Below are 11,241 nucleotides of genomic sequence, written 5' to 3'. Positions count from 1 at the left end.
TTGAACTCATAACCTGGTGAAAGACACGCGCGCGCTCCTTCCCCCCCCAGAATAGTGTTAATGCGAACAGAATTGAATCGCCCTCAGTAAGAAGCGCGGCAATTGCCGCATGTATGTCCGATTTCACCAAGGGAGACAGTCAGGACATCCAAAACCCGTCAACGACTCCTGTACCCCCACTGTGGTCCCTCCTTTGCTGCTATAACAGCCTCCACTCTTCTGGGAAGGCTTTCTACTAGATGCTGGAACACTGCTGCGGGGATTTTCTTCCATTCAGCCACAAGAGCATTAGTGAGGTCGGACACTGATGTTGGCCGATTAGGCCTGGCTCGCAGTCAGCGTTCTAATTCATCACAAAGGTGTTCGATGGGGTTGAGGTCAGGGCTCTGTGCAGGCCAGTCAAGTTCTTCCACACCGACCTCGACAAACCATTTCTGTATGAACCTCTCTTTGTGCACATGGGCATTGTCATACTGAAACAGGAAAGGGCCTTCCCCAAACTGTTGCCACAAAGTTGGAAGCACATAATGGTCTAGAATGTCATTGTATGCTGTAGGGTTAAGATTTCCCTTCACTGGAACTAAGGGGCCTAGCCCGTACCATGAAAAACAGCTCCAGAACATTATTCCTCCTCCACCAAACATTACAGTTGGCGCTATGCATTCAGGCAGGTAGCACTGTTCCCGAGTCCAACGGCGGCGAGCTTTACACCCCTCCAGTAGACACTTGGCATTGCGCATGGTGAGCTTAAGCTTGTGTGCAGCTGCTCAGCCGTGGAAACCCATTTCATGAAGCTCCCAACGAACAGCTCTGACGTCGCTTCCAGAGGCAGTTTAGAACTCGGTGGTGAGCATTGCAAATGAGTAGAGATGATTTTTACACCCTATACGCTTCAGCAGTCCTGTTCTGTGAGCTTGTGTGGCCTACCACTTCCTGGTTGAGCTGTTGTTACTCCTAGACATTCCCACTTCACAATAACAGCACTTACAGTTGACCAGGGCAGCTCAAGCAGGGCAGAAAATTTACAAACTGACTTGTTGGAAAGGTGGCATCCTATGACGGTGCCACGTTGAAAGTCACTGAGCACTTCAGTAAGGACATGCTACTGCCAATGTTTGTCTATGGAGATTGCATGACTGTGTGCTCTATTTCATACCCCCACCAGCAACGGTTGTGGCTGATATAACTGATTCCACTAATTTGAAGGGGTGTCCACATACTTTTGTATATATAGTGTAACATCCATTTGAGACAATGTGCCCTCTAACGTCAGGCATTTCAAACATTTAGTGTCTCCCCTGTAGAGCGGCTGACACATTAAAACTGAGATAAATTGATATCACAAAATGTATAAATATGCATTCTGACTGAGCTACGACAGTGTTCTAACGGCGTTGACTTTTGAAAACAAGCCAAGTCGTAGACCAATGATTGAACAGGACTTCAATAGCATTCCAAGCATTCTACAACACCTTGAGTCAATATCTCACTCTCTCTCGAAAGAAATAAGAATTAATTGCCAACACACTGCCAACCATCCAATAAGGATAAGGCGTCTGGAGCATGCATCAACTAGCCCTGTGGTTGGGGTAGACGCAGGCCTGGTACATTACTGCCATTACAGGACAACTCCATTCTGCCCAGAAGTTGAAACAAGTATTTCATGATGTTCCAAAAATGCAGATCAGTTGCAAATGTGGTGAGAACACAGTCATTGATCCACATCTAACACTTATATTGATAAGACACTAAATTGTCACACTATTTATTTATTATTTAGACAATTAAAAAATACACATCCATCAAACAATGAAACAGCCAAGGAAAAACATGCATATCTAATTATTGAATTTTAAAAAACGTAAAAAAAAAAAAAAAAAAGGACATCAGTAGATGAGTACTTGAAAAACATGTCACATGAAGTAAGGTGGTAGTGCTCATAGACGGCGTCCCAAAAGACACCCCATTCCCTACATAGTGCACTACTTTTGACCGTGTCATTTGGGACGTAGTCACAGACAGTCTCCATAGTGTTCGGTGCACTACTGGTTCTGAGGTCATCCAAAAAGCCCCTTAGCTTTCTTCTTCTTGGGTCGCGCGGGGGGCCGATCTGCGGCAGCAGCCATGGGAACTGCAGTCTGTGAGGACGGCAACAGACGTGTTAGAAACAAGGTAAGGATATTATGGTTACATTATTGCCTTCACTCTTCAGTCTGAGGGAGAGGGGTCTAGGCTGGGTTACCATACAGCCCTTAGGCGGCGTTTACACAGGCAGCCCAATTCTGATCTTTTGCCCAATTATTGGCAATACAGCTGATCGGATTGCTCAAAATACCAATTAGTGAAGAAAAAAAAAATTACAATTGAGCTGCCTGTGTAAACGCAGCCTTAGTTACATCTGCTGATGTAAAAGGGCTTACCAATAAATCGTATTGGTTCATTCATTATTAATGGTAAATCAGAATCATTGCAGAGTTGACCAGACCTGTTCCTCATTAGGTCTCTCTGAGTCTGTGGTTCTGGCTCGGACCCCCCGTCCAGTCTGCCTCTTATCCCCCTGGTCCAGACCATGGTTCACCTCCTCTCCTGTAGGGAATAAACAAACCACCAATTCACACCTACAGTGGCCATAATCAGACGCTAAAACCCATTTTTCACACTATTGAGCCGAGCCAAACCAAGCTGAGCTGAGCTGTCCTGGCCACGGCAGCCTTGGTATGAGCTGCAACGTTGCAACACATTTATCAACGTTGCAACAAAGGTATCAAACCGCTTGAGACTCCAACTTTCCCACGCCAGTTGTTGTGTTAAAAGCAGCACTAGCAGGAGAAGTGAAGTGTTCGGGTGATTGATGTTGTTCAGCTAGATTACAGAAATGTCTGGGACAGAATATAGTACTTCATCCCTCCCCCTAGTGATCTCTTATAGAATGTATGTGTGTGTGTCTGTGTGAGAGAGAGAGAGTGTTGGTAGGACATGCGATCATACAGGTCCAAATCTGAGGCCTTGGGCCACAGAGGTGACGGCAAGGTGGGCGGGATTAGAAAGATCATCTGACCAATGAGAGGAGAGGTCCATACCTGGGGGCTGTGTGCCGCTGGCGGCGTGGTTAGGGTCACGGTCCTTTGTGGTGGATTGGTCCTCTTCGGGGGCGTGTCTCTCAGAGATCTTACGTTTGCGAGCGTTGGTGTTGCCGTAGGACGTGACGGCTGAGTAGAGCTCCTGCAGCTCAGAGTCAAACCCCAGACTGCCCTGCCTCGCACATACCTGTGGCACAGTCTGAGGGAGAGAATGGGAGAGAGAGGGAGAGAGAGAATGGGAAAGTGAGAAAATTATGACAAATCCAACTAATGTCAAAACTGTTGGCTATCTTTCCATAAATATAAATTAATATTTTCCTGCACACTATATTTTGAGGGGATTAAATGAAAGAAAAATAAGAGTACAGGAAGCAGAGGGAAATGACCAGAAATAAACAGTGACCTGAGCAAACACTAAGCTATCAGAGAGAGCGTGTGAGGGAGAGAAACAGTATGAGGGAACGAGTAAGTGGTGTAGAGAAAAACCTACACTAAATGATTGAGAGAGAATAAATGAATGATATGGAAAGCCTATCTCCTTCAGTGAGTGTCTGTCAGTCAATCAGCCTGCCTCCTGCCTGTTGGCCTCCTGCCTGTTGACCTGCAGCCGTGGCCTGCTTTCCTCAGTCAGTCAGTCAGCCTACCTCCTGCCTGTTGGCCTGCAGCCGTGGCCTGCCTTCCCCAGTCAGTCAGTCAGCCTGCCTCCTGCCTGTTGGCCTCCTACCTGTTGACCTGCAGCCGTGGCCTGCTTTCCCCAGTCAGTCAGCCTGCCTCCTGCCTGTTGGCCTGCAGACGTGGCCTGCTTTCCCCAGTCAGTCAGTCAGTCAGCCAACCTCCTGCCTGCAGCCGTGGCCTGCTTTCCCCAGTCAGTCAGTCAGCCTACCTCCTGCCTGTTGGCCTCCTGCCTGTTGGCCTGCAGCCGTGGCCTGCTTTCCCCAGTCAGTCAGTCAGCCTGCCTCCTGCCTGCAGCCGTGGCCTGCCTTCCCCAGTCAGTCAGTCAGCCTGCCTCCTGCCTGTTGGCCTGCAGCCGTGGCCTGCCTTCCCCAGTCAGTCAGTCAGCCTACCTCCTGCCTGCAGCCGTGGCCTGCCTTCCCCAGTCAGTCAGTCAGCCTGCCTCCTGCCTGTTGGCCTGCAGCCGTGGCCTGCCTTCCCCAGTCAGTCACATGGTAGAGGTCTGGGGGAGTGACTGAAGGCTGAAGGCCTGATAAGGGTCTAATCTAAGCAGTTTTTCTAGCAGCTCCAGCACAAGGTAGAGACTAGCAGACAGGAACAACACTACAGGAGACAGGAAACAGGAACAACACTACAGGAGACAGGAAACTTGGGTAGGTCTATATAGGCTGTTGCAACACCGTACTGCACTGTTGTGTGTGTGTGTGTGTACACACACGTTGACGCCACAACCAACTACAAGTCAAGACAGATAACATACTAAACTCATACAGCACGTACACACTATTCATTCTACTCTTTCACTCACTTTTTTCAGTCAAACGGAGAGGACAAACTCTGAATTAGCTGTTCAAATATTGACCGGGAGAAATTGGTGGTCTCGCACTGCTGTCAGTGAGAGGGGCTCCTAAACATACTTGGTCAGGTTTAGAGGTCTGCATTGATTTATTTTAGTTTTTTGTTTGTTTAAATATGGTAAAAATAAATGTATGGTCTGGTCAGGCTTTAGTTCCCCTTTGGGCACAGAGCAACCAATGTGTGGAGGACCAGCGGCTCCATAGAAAAGGAGCAGAGCCACCCTTCTCTTCTCCGCTCTCCTCCTCACTCTCTCCATCATCTCATTTTCTGTTCCACACCTTCATCTTTATCATTCAACCTCCGGTTTTCATCCATTTTATCATTCATGCTATAATTTGGCCCTCGTCTTTTCTCCCACACTTCTATCAATGTTCTCCCCTTGCCTTGTGCCACACAAACCACTGCATTTCAGTCTAAATAAGTGTTTACTGCATTCAATTCCTGTAACTACAGTGCCTTGTGAAATGTGGAAACTTGCTGTTTTCCCATTTTGTCCCAACCTTCTCCTGTAGGACACATTGGAAAACATTTGGCATGCACACCACTTCGGCAAATTTGCTCCATTTCTGTCAAGTTGTTTGAGGATCATTGATGGACAGTAATAGTCAAATAATAGTCCAAAAATTGTGAAATCCTTAATGGTGAAACTGCTACGTCTGTTTGTGATGTTACAACAACAAACAAGTTACTGCAAAGAACAAACACTTTATTTTTTAAAATCAGACATCATTGCTCACAATGTGCACAGCAATATTTTTACCATGCTGCGCGACGTCGCCTCAGCTTGGCAACAAAACCAATAATGGTGGTGGGGCGGCCAGCGGTGCCATTTCCCCTTACAACGGATTACATCTAAGTCAGAGCTGTAACTAGGCCTTTAAACCGTCAAGTGTAAAGCATTCTCAAAAGTATGTCCAATGTATTGGGCCTGCGTCTCAGAGTAGGAGTGTTGTTCTAGGATCAGTTTAGCCTTTTAAAGCATAATGAATAAGGGCATGGACCTGATCGTAGATCAGCCCTCCTGGATGATAAACAACTCTTAAAACCATAAAAAGGGAAAGAATGGCATAAAGAGTTAACAAAACAAAGGTCAAAGGTCAGTTTAAATAGACTACCGTGGTTCAACCACCTCTCTACCTCACAGTTAATAATATTCATCTGGAACGTTTCTGTGACCTCCACCAGACTGAGGCCTGCGCTGTCATAACTGACCAAAGTCCTGCAGTGCGGAGAGAGGGGAGGAGCTACTGCTTTGGTGAGCTCACCTGTGTTAGGGATTTGGTTGTGGTTAGGGTCAGTTTACCCTCATCAGACTGTCAATGGGATGCACGCCAGTCAAGTTCCTTTAGTTGCACCCTTGTTAGTAGAGATCGACCGATTAATCGGAATGGCCGATTAATTAGGGCCGATTTCAAGTTTCCATAACAATCGGTAATCGGTATTTTTGGCCACCGATTTGCCGATTTTTTTTTCTTTTTATATATATATATATAAAAAGAAAAAAATCTCTCTATATATATATTCTTATCTATATTCTTTAATATAAATATTTTTGAACAAGGCAAGTCAGTTAAGAACACATTCTTATTTTCAATGACGGCCTAGGAACGGTGGGTTAACTGCCTTGTTCAGGGGCAGAACGACAGATTTTTACCTTGTCAGCTTGGGGATGCAACCTTACGGTTAACTAGTCCAACGCTCTAACCACCTGCTTTACATTGCACTCCACGAGGAGCCTGCCTGTTCCGCGAATGCAGTAAGAAGCCAAGGTAAGTTGCTAGCTAGCATTAAACTTATCTTATAAAAACAATCAATCAATCATAATCACTAGTTAACTACACATAGTTGATGATATTACTAGTTTATCTAGCGTGTCCTGCGTTGCATATAATCGATGCGGTGCGCATTCGCGAAAAAGGTCTGTCGTTGCTCCAACTTGTACCCAACCATAAACATCAATGTCTTTCTTAAAATCAATACACAAGTATATATTTTTAAACCTGCATCTTTAGTTAATATTGCCTGCTAACATGAATTTCTTTTAACTAGGGAAAATGTGTCACCTCTGCAACAGAGTCAGGGTATATGCAGCAGTTTGGGCCGCCTGGCTCGTTGCGAACTGTGAAGACTATTTCTTCCTAACAAAGACAGCCGACTTCGCCAAACGGGGGATGATTTAACAAAAGTGCATTTGCGAAAAAAGCACAATCGTTGCACGACTGTACCTAACCATAAACATCAATGCCTTTCTTAAAATCAATACACAGAAGTATATATTTTTAAACCTGCATATTTAGCTAAAAGAAATCCAGGTTAGCAGGCAATATTAACCAGGTGAAATTGTCACTTCTCTTCTGTTCATTGCACGCAGAGTCAGGGTATATGCAACAGTTTGGGCCGCCTGGCTCTTTGCGAACTAATTTGCCAGAATTTTACGTAATTATGACATAACAATGAAGGTTGTGCAATGTAACAGGAATATTTAGACTTATGGATGCCACCCGTTAGATAAAATAAGGAACGGTTCCGTATTTCACTGAAAGAATAAACGTGATAGTTTCCGGATTCGACCATATTAATGACTTAAGGCTCGTGTTTCTGTGTGTTATGTTATAATTAAGTCTATGATTTAATAGAGCAGTCTGACCGAGCGATGGTAGGCAGCAGCAGGCTGGTAAGCATTCATTCAAAATAGCACTTTCGTGCGTTTTGCCAGAAGCCCTTCGCAATGCATTGCGCTGTTTATGACTTCAAGCCTATCAACTCCCAAGATTAGGCTGGTGTAACCGATGTGAAATGGCTAGCTAGTTAGCGGGTGCGCGCTAATAGCGTTTCAAACATCACTCGCTCTGAGACTTGGAGTAGTTTCCCTTGCTCTACATGGGTAACGCTGCTTCGTGGGTGGCTGTTGTTCGATTTGTTCCTGGTTCGAGCCCAGGTAAGAGCGAGGAGAGGGACGGAAGCTATACTGTTACACTGGCAATACTAAAGTGCCTATAAGAACATCCAATAGTCAAAGGTATATGAAATACAAATCGTATAGAGAGAAATAGTCCTATAATTCCTATAATAACTACAACCTAAAACTTCTTACCTGGGAATATTGAAGACTCATGTTAAAAGGAACCACCAGCTTTCATATGTTCTCATGTTCTGAGCAAGGAACTTAAACATTAGCTTTCTTACATGGCACATATTGCACTTTTACTTTCTTCTCCAACACTTTGTTTTTGCATTATTTAAACCAAATTGAACATGTTTCATTATTTATTTGAGGCTAAATAGATTTTATTGATGTATTATATTAAGTTAAAATAAGTGTTCATTCAGTATTGGTGTAATTGTGATTATTACAAATAAATAAATTAAATCGGCCGATTAAATCGGCAGAGCCTTTTTTTTTTGGGTCCTCCAATAATCGGTATCGGTGTTGAAAAATCATAATCGGCCGGCCTCTAGTTGTTAGACTGCTGGCCATCCATAATCCACACTGGCACCTTAGCCAATCACTGCCCTGCGGCCTAACCAAAGAAAAACAGGGAAGGTGAAAGAAGGGGAGGATAAGTAGAAGGAGGGTGAGGGATGTTGACATTTCCCTCTATTACTAGTGGGTAAACAGCTCTGGGTATAGCCGGTGTTGTTTTCTGAGATAGACCACAGTCTCTAGGCCGGTGTTGTTTTCTGAGATAGACCAGTCTCTAGGCTGGTGTTGAGTAGTGGGGATTGGTGCTGACCGACCTTCATGGAACCCTGGTACAGACTGCTGGGGCCTCACCTGATCTATAGTAAAAACACTGATGCTGAAACCTAAACTAACCCTTAGCCCCTACCCCTAACACCCTAGTCAGTAACCACTGACCCATACACCCTAGTCAGGAACCACTAGTCCCTACACCCTAGTCAGTAGCCCCTACACCGTAACCCTGACACCCTAGTGGGTAACCACTGACCCCAACACCCTAGTGGGTAACCACTGACCCCTACACCCTAGTGGGTAACCACTGACCCCGACACCCTAGTGGGTAACCACTGAACCCCGACACCCAAGTGGATAACCACTGACCCCGACACCCTAGTGGGTAACCACTGACCCCTAGCCCCAACACCCTAGTCAGTAACCACTGACCCCGACACCCTAGTGGGTAACCACTGACCCCTACACCCTAGTGGGTAACCACTGACCCCTACACCCTAGTGGGTAACCACTAACCCCTAGCCCCGACACCCTTGTCAGTAACCACTGACCCCTAGCCCAGGCACCCTAGTCAGTAACCACTGACCCCTAGTCAGTAACCACTGACCCCTAGACAGTAACCACTGACCCCTAGACAGTAACCACTGACCCCTAGACAGTAACCACTGACCCCTAGACAGTAACCACTGACCCCTAGTCAGTAACTAGTCAGTTCCTCCCTCTCGCTCTTCCCAGTCAACTACTCTCACCCTCTTCCTCCTCTTCCCAGTCAACTACTCCCACCCTCTTCCTCCTCTCTTCCCAGTCAACTACTCTCACCCTCTTCCTCCCTCTCTTCCCAGTCAACTACTCTCACCCTCTTCCTCCCTCTCTTCCCAGTCAACTACTCTCACCCTCTTCCTCCCTCTCTTCCCAGTCAACTACTCTCACCCTCTTCCTCCCTCTCTTCCCAGTCAACTACTCTCACCCTCTTCCTCCTCTCTTCCCAGTCAACTACTCTCACCCTCTTCCTCCTCTCTTCCCAGTCAACTACTCTCACCCTCTTCCTCCCTCTCTTCCCAGTCAACTACTCTCACCCTCTTCCTCCTCTCTTCCCAGTCAACTACTCCCACCCTCTTCCTCCTCTCTTCCCAGTCAACTACTCTCACCCTCTTCCTCCTCTCTTCCCAGTCAACTACTCTCACCCTCTTCCTCCTCTCTTCCCAGTCAACTACTCCCACCCTCTTCCTCCCTCTCTTCCCAGTCAACTACTCTCACCCTCTTCCTCCTCTCTTCCCAGTCAACTACTCTCACCCTCTTCCTCCTCTCTTCCCAGTCAACTACTCTCACCCTCTTCCTCCTCTCTTCCCAGTCAACTACTCTCACCCTCTTCCTCCTCTCTTCCCAGTCAACTACTCCCACCCTCTTCCTCCTCTCTTCCCAGTCAACTACTCTCACCCTCTTCCTCCCTCTCTTCCCAGTCAACTACTCTCACCCTCTTCCTCCCTCTCTTCCCAGTCAACTACTCTCACCCTCTTCCTCCTCTCTTCCCAGTCAACTACTCTCACCCTCTTCCTCCCTCTCTTCCCAGTCAACTACTCTCACCCTCTTCCTCCTCTCTTCCCAGTCAACTACTCTCACCCTCTTCCTCCCTCTCTTCCCAGTCAACTACTCTCACCCTCTTCCTCCTCTCTTCCCAGTCAACTACTCCCACCCTCTTCCTCCTCTCTTCCCAGTCAACTACTCCCACCCTCTTCCTCCTCTCTTCCCAGTCAACTACTCTCACCCTCTTCCTCCCTCTCTTCCCAGTCAACTACTCTCACCCTCTTCCTCCCTCTCTTCCCAGTCAACTACTCTCACCCTCTTCCTCCTTCTCTTCCCAGTCAACTACTCTCACCCTCTTCCTCCTCTCTTCCCAGTCAACTACTCTCACCCTCTTCCTCCCTCTCTTCCCAGTCAACTACTCCCACCCTCTTCCTCCCTCTCTTCCCAGTCAACTACTCCCACCCTCTTCCTCCTCTCTTCCCAGTCAACTACTCTCACCCTCTTCCTCCCTCTCTTCCCAGTCAACTACTCCCACCCTCTTCCTCCCTCTCTTCCCAGTCAACTACTCCCACCCTCTTCCTCCCTCTCTTCCCAGTCAACTACTCCCACCCTCTTCCTCCCTCTCTTCCCAGTCAACTACTCTCACCCTCTTCCTCCTCTCTTCCCAGTCAACTACTCTCACCCTCTTCCTCCCTCTCTTCCCAGTCAACTACTCCCACCCTCTTCCTCCTCTCTTCCCAGTCAACTACTCTCACCCTCTTCCTCCTCTTCCCAGTCAACTACTCCCACCCTCTTCCTCCTCTCTTCCCAGTCAACTACTCTCACCCTCTTCCTCCTCTCTTCCAGTCAACTACTCTCACCCTCTTCCTCCTCTCTTCCCAGTCAACTACTCTCACCCTCTTCCTCCCTCTCTTCCCAGTCAACTACTCCCACCCTCTTCCTCCTCTCTTCCCAGTCAACTACTCTCACCCTCTTCCTCCCTCTCTTCCCAGTCAACTACTCTCACCCTCTTCCTCCCTCTCTTCCCAGTCAACTACTCTCACCCTCTTCCTCCTCTCTTCCCAGTCAACTACTCTCACCCTCTTCCTCCCTCTCTTCCCAGTCAACTACTCTCACCCTCTTCCTCCCTCTCTTCCCAGTCAACTACTCCCTCCCTCTCTTCCCAGTCAACTACTCCCACCCTCTTCCTCCCTCTCTTCCCAGTCACTACTCTCACCCTCTTCCTCCTCTCTTCCCAGTCAACTACTCTCACCCTCTTCCTCCTCTCTTCCCAGTCAACTACTCCCACCCTCTTCCTCCTCTCTTCCCAGTCAACTACTCCCACCCTCTTCCTCCCTCTCTTCCCAGTCAACTACTCTCACCCTCTTCCTCCTCTCTTCCCAGTCAACTACTCCCACCCTCTTCCTCCCTCTC

This window comes from Salmo trutta, unplaced genomic scaffold (assembly GCF_901001165.1).
Source record: "Salmo trutta unplaced genomic scaffold, fSalTru1.1, whole genome shotgun sequence".
Classification (NCBI taxonomy): domain Eukaryota; kingdom Metazoa; phylum Chordata; class Actinopteri; order Salmoniformes; family Salmonidae; genus Salmo; species Salmo trutta.
Note: the sequence above shows the minus strand (reverse complement) of the source record.